At 41.4% G+C, this 17,275-nt stretch overlaps 1 pseudogene; it reads left to right on the top strand.

Annotated features, from left to right (window-relative positions):
- Positions 1-6,288: 6,288 nt before the first annotated feature.
- LOC129852835 (cell cycle checkpoint control protein RAD9A-like) lies at positions 6,289-16,024 on the top strand (annotated as a pseudogene).
- Positions 16,025-17,275: the final 1,251 nt, after the last annotated feature.

Here is a 17,275-nt window from a genome sequence, read left to right as displayed (position 1 = left end):
ATGCTCCCAGTACACGTCCTGGTAATCCATCTGACCCTGCGGCCTTGTAAATGCTGACCTGTTTAAAGGTCTTACGCACATCGGCTACGAAGAGTGTGATCACACAGTCATCCGGAACAGCTGGTACTCTCATGCATGCTTCAGTGTTGCTTGCCTCGAAGTGTGCATAAAAGTTATTTCGCTTGTCTGGTAGGCTTGTGTCACGGCTGTGCTTTCCTTTGTAGTCCATAGTAGATTGCAAGCCCTGCCACATCCGACGAGCGTCAGAGCCGGTGTAGTACGATTCGATCTTAGTCCTGTATTGACACTTTGTCTGTTTGATGGTTCGTCGGAGGGCATAGCGGGATTTCTTACAAGCGTCCGGGTTAGAGTCCCGCTCCTTGAATGCGGCAGCGCTACCGTTTAGCTCAGTGTGGATGTTGCCTGTAATCCATGGCTTCTTTATGGGGTATGTACGTACGGTCGCCGTGGGGATGACATCATCGATGCATTTATTGATTTAGCCAGTGACTGATGTGGTGTACTTCTCACGCCACCGGAAGAATCCCGCAACTGGTCAGATTTGCTAAATGGAGGGCGAGTCAGAGCTTTGTGCACGTCTCTGTTTGTGGAGTAAAGGTGGTCCAGAGGTTTTTTCCCTCTGTTTTCACATTTGATAAGCTGGTAGAAATGAGTTAAAACGGATTTAAGTTTCCCTGCATTAAGGTCCGCGGCCACTAGGAGCGCCACCACTGGATGAGCATTTTCTTGTTTGCTTATGGCCTAATACAGCCCGTTGAGGGCCGTCTTAGTGCCAGCATCGGTTTGTGGCGGTAAATAGACAGCTACGAAAAATATAGATGAAAATTCTCTTGATAAATAGTGTGGTCTACAGTTTATCATGAGATACTCTACCTCAGGGGAGCAAAACCTCAAGAGTTCATTAATATTAGATCTCATGCACCAGCTGTTATTGACAAATAGACACAGACCGCCACACCTTCTCTAACCCGGAGGCAGCTGTTCTATCTTGCCAATGCACGGAAAACCCAGACAGCTGTATGTTTTCCATGTTCTCGTTGATATGCGAAAAGGAATGAAAATTCATAGTAATCTGGAATCAAGTGTTATTGTGAATTAATATGGACAATTATGGTGCATGTTGATTTAATTTAAGATTATGCACAACAATCAATATTTCAATTGTGGTGGGGGGCTTTGTCATAGGCTTGATAATCCTACTTTGCTTTGATAGTGTTCTTTTCATTAGAGCCACCATAAAGCCTACACCAAATCATCATCATCATCAATGTCATAGCCTTGACCAATACTTAAACTAACAACTAATGACACATACAATCATGTTTGCAGGTTTACTTACTAACAAATTAGCTATGCTAGGATTGCATACAAATGCAGGTATTCATATGATTGGATGTGACAAATGATGTAAAATGTATGGTACTGTGTAGGCTTTATGACTCGTAAATGACCTTTTTCCTCTAGATTTGCTAACATGACCACCTCAGACTGTTAATCACTGTATTTACAGAAGAGACTCAGTGCATTTTTAAAACATTGAAGCAATACACTCAGATAATCTCAATGGTGTTTATCCAAGTAATCCTAATATATCACCTTATCCCTCTTTGTTGTTTTTACCACTTTGTTTATCCAATGTGTATTTGACATGAGCTCAATAAAATGTGTTAACTGTCATATACTTTTGGTCTTTTTGTATTTTTATGTGACCAATTTAGTTGTATTGATCTAGTGATAGTCTTATCGGATGGCAAGATTACTTTATATAACCTCTTGTCTAGGCTGCGCTGAATCCACCCAAAGGCTGGACATTCTCTCCTGGCCATGCGACCATGGCTCTGTAAGCTTGATACTTGTAACCACTAATATTAAAATTGACCTCGAGAGAATGTCAGTACAAAGTCATGAAAAACAGGTTACATTTGTCAAGGAAATAAAAGGGATTTGTCTGATAAAACGCAGTGGTAGCTGCATTTTAGCAACAAGGTAGGCTTACAAAAATATCTGATTGTATGCTTCTGTAATGAATGGTAAAGAATTTAATTTATATGTATAGACCTGTTTTTAATGACATTTGAACTTTTGTAATATTGCCTTCAATGTAAACAGCTCAGGTCAAGTTTCTATTATTTCATTGTTATAGGTCTGCAGAGTCCAATAACATGTAGAATCATAGATATGGGTATGTATAGCCTACTGGTTGTTCAACTTATACATTGCATGTTTGCATTGTAAGAAACTATAGGGTGTTTTGAGTGTCAAATACAGTGTGAAACTGAGACCTGAAATGCAATAGCCTGCATGTGGTGTATTAGACGCCACAGAAGCCAGGAGGTAGGCCTACAGGAGTCCATATATTTTCAAATTGTTGTTTGTGGCATATCTAAATGTCAATTTGGTGAAATAATCTAACTCCTGATGAATGATTTAATAGCCTATCCATTAACATGTTACTCAATCAAAAAAGAAAACAAACATTGTGTGATTCATTCAGATCAATGCTTCATTAACACACCCATCTACAGTGCAATCGGAGAGTATTCAGTTCCCTTGACTTCAGATCCCTTTTTCCACATTTTGTTATGGTACACGCTTATTTAAATAGTCGTCCCCCCCCCCCCCCGTCTACACACAATACCCCATAATGACAAAGCCAAAACGGGCTTTTAGACATTTTTGCAAGTTAATAAAAAAAAATATATATATATATATATACAGTTGAAGTCGGACGTTTACATACACTTAGGTTGGAGTCATTAACTAGTTTTTCAACCCTCCACAAATTTCTTGTTAACAAACTATAGTTTTGGCATGTCGATTAGGGCATCTACTTTGTGCATGACACAAGTAATTTTTCCAACAATTGTTTACAGACAGATTATTTCACTTATAATTCACTGTATCACAATTCCAGTGGGTCAGAAGTTTACATACACTAAGTTGACTGTGCCTTTAAACAGCTTGGAAAATTCCAGAAAATTATGTCATGGCTGTAGAAGCTTCTGATAGGCTAACAAACATCATTTGAGTTAATTGGAGGTGTACCTGTGGATGTATTTCAAGGCCTACCTTCAAACTCAGTGCCTCTTTGCTTGACATCATGGGGAAATCTAAATAAATCAGCCAAGATCTCAGGAAAAAAAAGTGTAGACCTCCACAAGTCTGGTTCATCCTTGGGAGCAATTTCCAAACGCCTGAAGGTACCAGGTTCATCTGTACAGACAATTGTACGCAAGTATAAACACCATGGGCCCACGCAGCCATCATACCGCTCAGGAAGGAGACGCGTTCTGTCTCCTAGAGATGAATGTACTTTTGTGTCAAAGTGCAAATCAATCCCAGAACAACAGCAAAGGACCTTGTGAAGATGCTGGAGGAAACAGGTACAAAAGTATCTATATCCACAGTAAAACAAGTCCTATATCGACATAGCCTGAAAGGCCGCTCAGCAAGGAAAAAGCCACTGCTCCAAAACCGCCATAAAAAATGCCAGACTACGGTTTGCAACTGCACATGGGGACAAAGATTGTACTTTTTAGAGAAATGTCCTCTGGTCTAATGAAACAAAATTAGAACTGTTTGGCCATAATGACAATCGTTATGTTTGGAGGAAAAAGGGGGAGGCTTGCAAGCCTAAGAACACCATCCCAACCATGAAGCACGGGGGTGGCAGCATCATGTTGTGGGGGTGCTTTGCTGCAGGAGGGACTGGTGCACTTCACAAAATAAATGGCATCATGAGGTAAGAAAATTATGTGGATATATTGAAGCAACATCTCAAGACAACAGTCAGGAAGTTGAAGCTTGGTCGCAAATGCGTCTTCCAAATGGACAATGACCCCAAGCATACTTCCAAAGTTGTGGCAAAATGGCTTAACGACAAAAAAGTCAAGATATTGGAGTGGCCATCACAAAGCCCTGACCTCAATCCCATAGAAAATTTGTGGGCAGAACTGAAAAAGCGTGTGCGAGCAAAGAGGCCTACAAACCTGACTCAGTTACACCAGCTCTGTCAGGAGGAATGGGCCAAAATTCACCCAACTTATTGTGGGAAGCTTGTGGAAGGCTACCTGACATATTTGAGTTAAACAATTTAAAGGTAATGCTACCAAATACTAATTGAATGTATGTAAACTTCTGACCCACTGGGAATGTGATGAAGGAAATAAAAACTGAAATAAATCATTCTCTCTACTATTATTCTGACATTTTACATTCTTAAAATAAAGTGGTGATCCTAATTGGCCTAAGACAGGGAATTTTCACTCTGATTAAATGTCAGGAATTCTGAACAACTGAGTTTAAATGTATTTGGCTAAGGTGTATGTAAACTTCTGACTTCAACTGTATATATAACATTTACATAAGGATTCAGCCCCTTTACTCAATACTTTGTTGGAGCACCTTTGGCAGCGATTACAGCCTCGCATCTTCTTGGGTAGGACGCTACAAGCTTGGCACACCAGTATTTGGGGAGTTTCTCCCATTCTCTGCAGATCCTCTCAAGCTGTCAGGTTGGATGGGGAGTGCCGCTGCACAGCTATTTTCAGGTCTCTCCAGAGATGTTTGATTGGGTTCTTGTCCGGGCTCTAGCTGGGCCACTCTAGGACATTCAGAGAGTTGTCCCGAAGCCACTCCTGCATTGTCTTAGCTGTGTTCTTAGGGTCGTTGTCCCGTTGGAAGGTGAACCTTCGCCCCAGTCTGAGGTCCTGAGTGCTCTGGAGCAGGTTTTCGTCAAGGATCTATCTGTACTTTGCTCCATTCATCTTTCCCTCAATCCTGACTAGCCTCTCAGTCCCTGCCTCTGAAAAACATCCCCACAGCATGATGCTGCCACCATCATGCATCACCGTAGGGATGGTGCCAGGTTTTCTCCAGACTTGAGGTTTGGCATTCGGGCCAAAGAGTTCAATCTTGGTTTCATCTGACCAGAGAATCTCGTTTCTCATGATCTGAGAGTCTTTTAGGTGCCTTTTGGCAAACTCCAAGCGGGCTGTTATGCCTTTTACTGAGGAGTGGCTTCCATCTGTCCACTCTACCATAAAGGTCTGATTGGTGGAGTGCTGCAGAGATGGTTGTCCTTCTGGAATGTTCTCCCATCTCCACAGAGGAAATCTGGAGCTTGGGTTCTTGGTCACTTCCCTGACCAAGGACCTTCTCCCCCGATTGCTCAGTTTGGTCGGGTGACCAGCTCTAGGAATAGTCTTGGTGGTTCCAAACTTATTCCATTTAAGAATAATGGAGGCAACTGTGTTCTTGGGGACCTTCAATGCTCCACATTTTGTGTTACCCTTCCCCAGATCTGTGCCTCGACACAATCCTGTGGCGAAGCTCTACAGACAATTCCTTCGACTTATGGCTTGGTTTTTGCTTTAACATGCAGTGTCAACTGTGGGACCTTATATAGACAGGTGTGTGCCTTTCCAAATCATGTCCTTTCTGTTGAACTGACCACAGGTGGACTCCAATCAAGTTGCAGAAACATCTCAAGGATGATCAATGGAAACAGGATGCACCTGAGCTCAATTTTTAAGTGTCATAGCAAAGGGTCTGAATACTTTTACTTAAGTAAATAAGCTATTTCTGTTTTTTATTTTAAATACATTTGCAACAATTTCTAAAAACCTGTTTTCGCTTTGTCATTATGGAGTATTGTGTGTAGATTGATGAGGAATTGTTTTATTTAATCTATCTTAGAATAAGGCTGTAATGTAACAAAATGTGGAAAAAGAGAAGGGTTCTGAATACTTTCCAAGTGCACTGTATATGACAAACACTGAGCACGTGTATAAGGAACTAAACGCCAGGGTGGAGACGCATAGGACAGCACATTTCAATGTTTCTGACAACCAGCAGGTGAAAACCACACCAAGTCCACGGTGACTGCATAATTTCTACAGGTAACATGTCCGCAAGTTATTTACCATATACCATAATTAATATATTTCTCCATTTAAATGTAGTGTTATACTAAATATTGTAATCATGTTCCAGCGTCCAACCCTCACAACTGGACAAAAACTTTATCTTTTCACCATTGCAAATGTCCACAGCACCGATCACGTGAGAAGACTGATGAAGCAACACTATATTTATGTGCTGCACAGGTGTATTTAATCAGGTGTGTTGTAACTGTACTTACTTTAGAAATAAATATGGACCAACTATTGCCCATCTTTCATTAAATCTTTCCCCCCCTACGTCATAGCTCTTTGGATGGAATCAGAAATACTACTGGATATCCGCTACTTAAAGCTCACATTCAAGATGGACAATGAGCGAGATTCTGGATCTAGGATCAAGCCGTATGGACAGAGGGAGGGCACCACAGTGCACTCTAAAGTTATCCTCTCAAAGATTGCCAACAGTCACGTGCAGAGTTAGAAGATGGCATTTTAAGTAATTATATTTAAGCCAGTTAAACATTTAATTAATCTGACAATGTATTGAGCTGTAGTATAATATTGAACATTTCAAAATACTTTCATACTCCTTATTGGTAAATACATTTTTCTCTGCCTGTAAACTGTGCAGGGTTGGAGAGTAACAGATTACAAAAAACAACCTAGTTCTTCAAAAGTATCTGTAATCTGATTACAATATTTTAGGTGGTAACGTAACAGATTACAGATACTTTTGAAGAACTAGATGATTACTTTTAAATTCAGAAAGGATGTTAACGAGAGAAAAAAATACAGTGATACCTTTTTAGTTCTTCTCAATAACATTAAATTCAGCATTGAAAAAAAGGCACACATTTAAATTTGTTACACCTGAGCGAGTCTGACCACAAATCAAATACCGCTATGATGATACACAATGCATTTGATGGTTCCTTTTGGCTTCTTCGAATGCCATTTAAGGGGAAAGTCATCCAAAAGTACTGAGTTTGGGTAATCCATAAATTACGTTACTGATTACAATTTAGACAGTGGATTACATTTAGAAATGAACCTTACCAACCCTGACTGTGTATAAGCACTATCACATACAGTAGTTTATTAACCATGTAAATACTACAGGCTACATTTAATATCTGTTCATTATTTATATATGATTACGGTTAATTGTAATGAATTGTTTATAACTCTAAATTTTCAGTTTAAGGGTTAGGTAATGGTATGAGTTTGAGCATATTCTTATCTCTAGGCTACCTGCTGTTTTGTAGCTGATGTGAAAGACTTTGAGATCTGGTGTCAGCCTAACTAGCGCACAACATCAGCACCATAGAAATAAGAAGGAATTTTGTTGCACATTTATGCATGTTGTCTATAATCCAAAAGCTAATATAACTGATCACAGAAATATAAATTTTTATACCATGGCATTGTTGAATATTTCTTTCTGATTGGCTTGAAGGACATTCTAGGGTGTGCATTATTTCCATATAACGCACGATATATTTGCACAGTAGAATTCATGGCTGTAGTTCATTTTTACATGTTTTGTTTGAGCTGCTTTTGAAAGCAAAAGTCGAAGTGAAAACAGTATTGATATTATTGAATTCGATTTTCATAATAACAAGCTAGGACTGATGGTGTGGTTAGCTAAACTAGCAAGTCTGTTTGTTTGGTTACCACGGCAACTACTGTAGCTATCTAGTAAACTTGCTATCTACTTCAGTGGATGTTGAACACATTTATAGTGGCAAATGAACACATTTCTAGTGGCAAATGGTATAAAAGGGATAATCAACTCGGGGCTCTATGCGTTCTCTGGAAAATAATGCAACTCTGTGGAAGGTCAATTCCACTCTGTTAGCGTGTCGTGGAACACACCGTTAGTTCTATGATCATCAGCACCAGCTCAATATCAGCACCAATCGACATGACGTCACATAACTGACAGACAAACTGAGTGAGAAGCAGTGACTGCACCAAAAAATACAACATTGTGGTAGCTAACGTTACTTGAACTTGACTAACAAAATGAAGTGTGTCATTGAAGGAAACGGTGTGAAAGTTATATTAACTTTAAGAATATAGACCACGGGCATAAATGTTCAAAGTAAATAGCTAAAGTGCCAAACCTGGATAGTTAGTAGTTAACGTTAGGTTAATTAGCTAGCTAACCTAGCTCTTTAACGTTATCTAGTTAGCGCTCATAAAGTTGGCTAGCTCTTTGACTGCCTACTGTACCTAAACCAGTCACTGCTGATTGCTCCCTGGTTTAACTAAGCTAGTTAAAATGGAAACATTTGTGTCAGCTAGCTAAATATATTGACACATTATTACTGCTTGGTGAATTCCATCCACTAAACAGTGTCTCTTTTTGACAGCATTTGGGAAGGCTATTCATGCCCTGGCACGCATAGGTGATAAATTATGATTGGATCCTATGGTGAAAGGTGTAAACATAATTGATTTACAAAGCTTTGACAATTTAAAGTGGTACTTAGCATTGCCCTGTCCTAACCCTAACCGTATGTCTATCATTATCTGCTTGGTCTGGTCTCTTGTAGTTGGCAGTGCCCATTCTGCCTACGACTGCTTCCTCTTCACCACACTGTTCTTCCAACACTACAGCCCAGACACAGGACCAGCCCAGGACTGTGGAACTGTCAAATACAAATTGGTAATGAAGGTAATGGCCAAGTAGTTCTGAATCTGCTGAATATGACCCAAAGTTATCTCAGGCCTCAGGGGAGATAGATGACTCTGACAGCCGTTTGGAACAGTCCATCATAATATCTTGTAAAATGTGTGACTTTATAATAGCTGTTTATTAATATACATCCATTGGTTTTAGTCAGTGGTGCCACTGTTTCGGTGCCTGGCTACTATTGAGCGTATTGTGGATCGCTGCCAAATATCCATCAACCTCCCAGATAACCGGGTGATATTCCAGTTTCACTGAAGACTTAGTAGGAGAAAAGTCCAATAGCATGCCAAGATAATCCATCCACCTGACAGGTGTGGCATATCAAGAAGCTGATTAAACAGCATGATCATTACACAGGTGCACCTTGTGCCGAGGACAATAAAAGGGCGCTCTAAAATGTGCAGTTTTGTCACACAACACAGTGGTACAGATGTATCAAGTTTTGAGGGAGCGTGTAATCAGCATGCTGACTGCAGGAATGTCCACCAGAGCTGTTTCCAGAGAATTTAATGTTATTTTCTCTAAATATGCCACCCCGACTGTTGTTTTAGAGAATTTGGCAGTATGTCTCACAACCACAGCCCAGTAATAAAGTCCTTTTGTGGGGAAAAACTCATTCTGATTGGGTGGGCCTGACTCCCCAGTGGCCTACCCCCGAAGTGGGTTGGCCTATGCCCTCCCAGGCCCACCCATGGCTGAGCCCCTGCCCACTCATGTAAAATCCATAGATTAGGGTCTAATTAATTTATTTCAATTGACTGATTTCCTTCTATGAACTTAAACTCAGTAACTTTTTTGAAATTGTTGCATTGTTGCGTTTTATAATTTTGGTCAGTAAATATTTTAAGAACTTGTGTTTGGTGAGCAACATCCAGTAGGTGCTCAATAATGATTTTGGAACAAAGTGGATTTCTCATCATCAGAATTTTCAGATTGCATTGCATAGTATCAACACTAGATGGCGGTATTTTCCAACAGCGGTGTGTATCATAATTCTTGTGACAGGTATCACCAAAACACATAACCTGTGTTTCCAGGAGAGTGAAGCTCTGCAAGCAGTGTTTCCTTCTCACCTCTGCCCCAACGTACTGAAAGCCCAGGCCAGGTGAGCTGCCATAACATACCCCAATCTATCTCCTCATATGACGTTTATGAAGAGTGATTCAGATACCGTCTAGGAATTACTACAGGGTATATGATGATTATTTATTTAATTAACATTTGTATAATTTATTATTATTATTGTATTACATTTCTATTATTATTTTGGGCCAGACTTCTAGGCAGCATGGTGATGCACTTCCCGGTGTCTCAGGAGGAGATCACTCTGTCCATGTCTTATCTGAGAGTCAATCTGAAAAACTACTTTGAAAAGGAAAGTGGTGAGATTCTGCACTGTCTACACAGTATGAAAAACATACAAACATCAGAAACATATTTTTCCTAACTCCTCATTGTTCTGGGTGCAGATCAAATGAAAGCCATGCACACTGAGATGTCTTTAGATCCCAGTGAGTTTGACTACTTCCAGGTTGGAGTTGACTAAGACATAACCTTCTGTCTGAAGGAGCTGAGTATAAGGGGGTTATTTTGAGAAGGTCCTACATTTTCTGTCACATGAGCTTGTAAATATATGGGTGAGTCACTGTCTGTTCTTGCAGACCCAGGGTTAATTAATTTTTAAGGGTTCTTATTTACTGCACTAGACCCAAGTGTCCAGGAGACTCTGTACCCTATCATTTTCAATGGAATTGACCCCTCCTGGGTGAGATTTTGTTTTATGACCGTAATGAATCAAGTTATAATATGATATGTTTTTTTCTGCACGTATAATTTTTTTTGTGAACAGACAGTAATAAGTAGTAGAGCACATGCATTGATTACCTAACTCTCATGCATGCTCCAAATAAACCCAAGTCCTCAGAGGACAAATATACATAAACATTGATCCAATAGCAAAATAAATCATATTGAGCCACCCCCAGAAATTCTGCCATTTGGGATCCTGTGTTCACTTGAAATATAATTGTTTGTGTCATTATAAAGTACAAATAATGAGTTTCAATCTGTGGTTCGACCCACAACCTTTGACCCGACCCTAACATCCTGGAATGTTGTTGGGGGTACGCTATTGTGAAGTCCCTTCATTACACAGCAAAGCCATGCTTAGCTGTTTCTATGGACTGCTAGCCTGCTGGACAGTGAGCCAGTCTCTACATTGCTGCGAGTCTTACCTGTCACAGTGTGTTAGAGGGGCTAGTGTCACACACAGGGGCTCTAGTATCTGGGCTTGGGACACAGCGAGTCCACTGAACACATGATTACCCCTTTAACTGTGATTGACCTCTACAACTTCAAAGGTCATGGCTAGCATACACAGCAACAAATCATATCCAATTGAATTGGTCACATACACATATTTAGCAGATGCAAGTGAGGGTGTAGTGAAATGCTTGTGTTCCTAGCTCCAACAGTGCAGTAGTATCTAACAATTCACAACAATACACAAATGTAAAAGTGAAAGAATTGAATTAAGAAATATATAAATATTAGGACGAGCAATGTCGGATTGGCATTGACTAAAGACAGTATAGTATATACAGTATATACATATGAAATGAGTAAAGCAGTATGTAAACATTATTAAAGGGACTAGTGTTCCATTATTAAAGTGGCCAGTGACTCCATGTCTATGTATATAGGGCAGCAGCCTCTAAGGTGCAGGGTTGAGGAGCCGGGTGGTAGCCGCCTAGTGATGGCTATTTAACAGTCTCATGGCCTTGAGATAGAAGATGTTTTTCAGTCTCTCGATCCCAGCTTTGATGCACCTGTACTGACCTTGCCTTCTGGTTGATAGCGGGGGGAACAGGCCATGGCTCGGGTGGTTGTTGTCCTTGATGATCTTTTTGGCCTTCCTGTGACATCGGGTGCTGTAGGTGTCCTGGAGGGCAGGTTGTTTGCCCCCAGGGATGCGTTGGGCAGACCGTACCATCCTCTGGAGAGCCCTGCGCTTGCGTGTGGTGCAGTTGTCGTACCAGGTGGTGATGAAGCCCGACAGAATGCTCTCAATTGTGCATCTGTAAAAGTTTGTGAGGATCTTAGGGGCCAAGACATATTTCTTCAGCCTAATGAGGTTAAAGAGGCACGACATTGGTAAAATGTACATTGCTGTCTAGCAGAATAGCAGAATGTTGTGATCCACCATGACCTGTTATTTTGATCAAACTTTGAGACATCAGTTAATGATGAACATTAGTTGTCTCCAAACATGCATGTGTTTAATGTATTAACCTCTTATCTCGGGATTTTTGTAATTTTCTTAATCACATGGTCTACGGGTGTCTGCCCACTTTGACGCTGCATGAAAGTAAGTATCCTGGTCCTTGTGATTATACCTCTTTTACTTAGATCCTAAATAAGGTCCAGAGTTTTTCCCGGTCTGGTCACATGATTGGAGAAATCTCAGTGCGCTGATTACAGGTATGCTGATGCTGTGCTCTGCTGTCTGTCAGGCCTGTGTCATTCAGTGTGGAAGATATGGTGCTGGAGGCCAGTGTGGTGTTGGCTACTTTTGTCCACACAGAGAGCAGGACCCCTCCCAGGCTACAGAGGCCCAGGCTCCTGCTGCACTAAGGTAGCCATCACCATTTATTATACAGTAATTACACCACCACCAATAGGGGAGGTTCTGTATTTGGTGCAACATTGTGTAATACACAACATCACCAGCATCACTTGCTGCTCTTAATCTGCTTCTATCTGCATCGTCTATTATGTCGTCACCAGGGCAACCGTAAGGGTAAATTCAATTATGTTTTATGTAGAAGTGGCCCTTGTTAGGGAGCATGTTGTGGAAAAATGCAGGACATTTTGTCCTAGGGAGAAGCAGTTTCTCAATAGCATATAAAAAAGCAAACAGCCGTAAATAGCCGTAAAGCGCTTGTCCAATCATGCGACAGTCACAGTAGAGTACATTTGAATCCTAGAACTGGCTGTGCCAGTGATGTCCTTACTGGAGGCAGTTTGCCATCATGTGCTTTTTTTGGTGCCTCAGTGGGTGTTGTGTTACAGAACAGTGTCGTGGTAGTTTAACAGAGCCTGGCTATCTGGGGCAAGGACGTGCTGGCTGGGTTCGAGGCCTGACAGGCTGTAATCCCTACATCCCCTACAGTCACTAACCTGTTACGTTGCTGTGGCGATGATGTCACTCAGTGTGGCTCTCCTTGCCTGCCTCTATCTATTTCTCTAAGTGTCTGCTCTGAGCTGCCTGAGGTGGGTTTTGCACCAGTCGGATTATGATGACCATGTAGTTAACGCCTGTCAGGGCTCCCTCTCCCTCCCCAAGTTTAAACATGTCCTGTGTTAAGTACCCACAGCTTTCAAAGGAATTGTACATACAGTTCTGGACAAATATAGTGACACTTTTGCACTTTTCTTAGATAATTTCCTATCTCTCTTAAAATAAGTTGAAATTGAAAAACACTTTTGGTCTCCACACCTTGTTATTGATTTTCAACATTACAGAACCAATTTTATTTTGTAAACTTAAGTTTACATTTTTTTTTTTTTTAAACGAAGACAAATGGCATAGACACCCTGGAGCTAGTACTTGGTTGCACAGCCTTTGGCCAAGATAACTGCAGACAAATGCTTCCTGTAACCATAAACGATCTTGCTGCACCTTTCTACTGGTAATTTGGCCCACTCTCCAGCAGCATACTGCTCTAATTCTTCAATGTTTGATGGGTTCCCTCCACCAACTGCTGTTTTCAGATCTCGCCATAGGTTTTAAATGTGATTCAGATCTGGACTCTTTACTGGCCACTCCAGAACAGTCCAGCGTTTCTTTTTGAACCATTCCTGGGTGCTTTTTGATGTGTGTTTGGGGTCGTTGTCCTGCTGGAAGACCCACAACCTTCAATGGAGACCCAGTTTTTGGACACTGGGTTGAGCATTGGACTCCAAAACACACAAATATCTCCTGATTTCATGATGCCTTGCGCACTTCAAGGCCCCCAGTACCAAAGGCAGCAAAGCAACCCCACAGCATTGTCAAACCTCACCTGTGTTTGATTGTAGGGAGAGTGTTCTTTTCATTGATTGGTTCTTTTGGTCGTCGTGCATGAAAATTGGCAAGCCACCCCGGGTCCTCTCCAAATACTACCGCTGAACCATCGAGAGCGTCCTGACCGGTTGCGTTACGGCCTAGTAAGGGAATTACTCCATCCACGACCGCAAGGCCCTCCAGCGGAGGGTGAAAACGGCCCAGTACATCACCGGGGCTGTGTTTCCCACCCATCCAGGACATCCACCTGACATGGTGCCTGAGGAAGTCCTGCAGCATCAACAAGGACAAGGTTTGACATAGAAACACCATATTTTAGGCAGGTTTTTTGAAATTATGTTTATTGATTTTTAAATTATTACAAATATTAATAACATTCCACCAATGAGGCCACTAGGTCATTTGACTGCAGGAAAGGGCTACGCTGGACTGACTCCCTGCACCTCAGCACACATCAACTCACACACACAGATTTCCTCTCCCCCTCCCTCTGTCTGCCTACAGCTCCATCTTGTTTTCCTCTATGTTCCTCCCATTCTCTCCCTGCCATATAATGCTCCATCTAGCGCTGCCCCTCCTCTCGCTCTCCCTCACACACTGACACACCATGCAGTTGTAATAACCCACACGGCATAGTGGGTAACCCACGCTGCATATTGGGTAACCCACACGCTCATGAGAGCTGACCTCTTTAAAACACACTACTGTGTTATCTAGAAACTATATTTTCCCAATAGAACATAGCATGCAAAATAAGATCTATCTCATCTTACTTCTATTAGGTATCTACTGTATCTATGTATGTCTATTAGAATACAGTAGACCTATTGCTTTAGTTTGTTGACTATCACAAATGTAGTTAGTTCATTTATATTGATTTAAGACTGACAGGCATAATATGTTTTAAATCTTAAGCTGTATACAAAGACAGGCAGATCACTAGAGGGAAATGCTAAAGGCAGCCTTAGGGTAATGGTCCTTATATGCTCTCAGGTGTGGAGGTTTTGCAGAGCTTCCAGAGGGTGAGGCAGATGCTGATCCCCCCCCCCCCCCCCCAGGCCCAGGGGTTTCCCTCTGCAGACAAGTTGCTAGTATCTAGCCAGGGAAGCCCAGTGTTCAGTGGAGCAGCCTTCATGAGAGAAGATTTTGACAGTCTGAACACCACGTTACACACACAGAGGTCTTGGCATCACAACTCCTGCTTACTCCAAGGTAATAGAAATGTTCCCCAAAGATAAATTAGAACAGAGTTTGAACTTTGGTGGACCTCCGTTTGTGCCCTCAAGCCACTGTGTTCTGGGATTTTGGCACGCTCTGACTGGTACTATACTTTGGTAACTGCCAAATTATGGATAATGCCTTACTTAAACCTTTAAATTAGAAAGACATTTGCAATAATGTCTCACCATGTGAGGTGTGATTGCCCTCAAAGACAGACAGGGTGAAGGTGAATTGTGATGGATGCAAGGTGTCTGGCGGGCTGCACAGCCCTCATATTCACAGCAATTTTACCTAAGAACTGCCAGACCATACTGCTGACAATATGTTGAAAACTGTTTTACAGCTTGGTGATTGTTTTTCTCATACTCGTAGTCTGCTCAGCTGTCTATTAACAATGAATTGTGTTTTGGTTCCTTAGGTTCGCTCCCTCCTCTTTGGGGCCTTGTCCTGTGAGCAGGGTGATGGTTGTACCTTTGTGCTGCCCAGTCTGGTGTGTTCCAGTGATACAGAAGAAGATGGGGAGATGACAGGGTCAGTGGTGCACTGTAATATTACCATAGAACAATGAACCAGCCAAGAACTATTTTTGTACCCTGCAAGTTTTTTCAGCGGACCATATTTAGTCTTTTTCCATTGTGTAGTGTCGTGACTTTACTTTCATTAATCTGACGACTGTTATTTATTTAATCAACTATGTTTAATTGTTACCCAATAAAATTAATCATGTAACAATTAACTCATTAGGATTTGGGGCACCACGGAAGCGGTTATTTAAAGAATTATCATCTCCCAAATTAAACTGTAAAGAGCTTTACCTATCACATCAATCTTCTACTGTTGTTCACTCTGGAAGATGGCCAGCCATGTCGGCGGTTCCCATTGGTGATGAGGATAGCTAACCAGCCGCACCAGTGATTGTCTGGGAGGCGAGCCTCTCGCCCACACCTCGTGCCGATTACTCCGGGTTCAGACCCCTTCACATGTACAGCTGCAACCCGGCAATGTTCCGGTCCAAAGGAAGGTGAGTTTATTTCTTCACCTTGTGTTGAGGTTCAAAGTTCCAACCATTTCAAATGTGTAACTCTCGTTTCCTGGTCTCTGAGATTCAGCGTTTAAACCACTTTAGACGTAGCTGCAACTCCCCGTCTTTGCTGGTCTAATGTTATTTTTGTGGGCAATCCTTTTATGCACTCTGGCCAAAGGGGACGGTTCCATCAGGCTGACATGCTCTCTGACCTCAATCGGGGCGTGGCTACTTACTGTGCACAAAGTTATGTAAAACTCCCTCTCTCTTATGGCTACAAAAATCACATTCATATCTTAACAAAAATGCATACATTTTTCATATTATATGCACAGCGTATTGGATGGAAACTTGATAAAGGGGATATACTTTCCAAGTTACAGTATTTCATCTATACAATTTTTTATGACATCACAAAATGAAAAGCAGTATGAGTTTTTTTTAATAGCTCCCCACTGACCATTCCCCACATTTTTATGTTAGAATTATTGTTCCAGTTTACACTTTTGACATTAAGAGTTTCGGCGGGAAAAGCCTATTAACAAAGACATTCCTCTGGTGGATTTTACTGGAGCGGGAGAAGGAGCAACAGGGTGTGAACTGTCAAACCGGCCCAGTTCCCTCTTCACCTCTTCTGTGGGTGAGAGGTCTGGTTATTGTAACCATTACCAAGCTGATCTGACCCATTGTGATCCTCACAGGACAGTCATGACAAATGTAATTGTATTTAATATTTAAATTTGAGTGCTTTAAATGAAAGTTCATAAAATATGGCCATTTGTTTTTACTTACAAATAAGTTATTCCAATTGTATATGTGCATTTTTTGCAAGGAGGAGAGTCGATTTGAAAGTCAAACATCAAAAACATAAAGACTCCGGACATTTTGCGAGAAGTATTTTTTTAAACTCCCACTTTGGGCTGGATGTGTCAATGTGTAGTTCATACATGCATAATCATAATGAGTGACAGCTAGCAAGATGTACACACAGGAGAAAGAGAGAGCAATGATGTGGTGCACATATCTGCACGAGTCCACTTTTAGCTCGTGAGTGCTACTTTCAGAACTACTGGCTAAAAAGTATCAGAATCTCTTTTATGTGATGTGTAGTGTAGTTGATCTAGACCTGCCCATGAAAACATTCCTCAAGCCAAGCGCATGGAGATGCCACACCTGAGGAATGTGTAACTAAACATACAGATCACACTGATCATTCTCATGTAGCTTCAGGCAGTTTCCTCTGGTTGCATAAGAGCAGACAACTGTGAGGGAAACAGGCTCATAGTGAGTCTAGTCCACTGTGGTGCTGAGACAGAGGCATTGACAAGTCACAGTAGGGAATT

This window comes from Salvelinus fontinalis, chromosome 4, assembly GCF_029448725.1.
Source record: "Salvelinus fontinalis isolate EN_2023a chromosome 4, ASM2944872v1, whole genome shotgun sequence".
In the NCBI taxonomy this organism is placed as follows: domain Eukaryota; kingdom Metazoa; phylum Chordata; class Actinopteri; order Salmoniformes; family Salmonidae; genus Salvelinus; species Salvelinus fontinalis.
The sequence above is the reverse complement of the archived record's forward strand: the minus strand, read 5'-3'. Positions and strand labels throughout refer to the sequence as shown.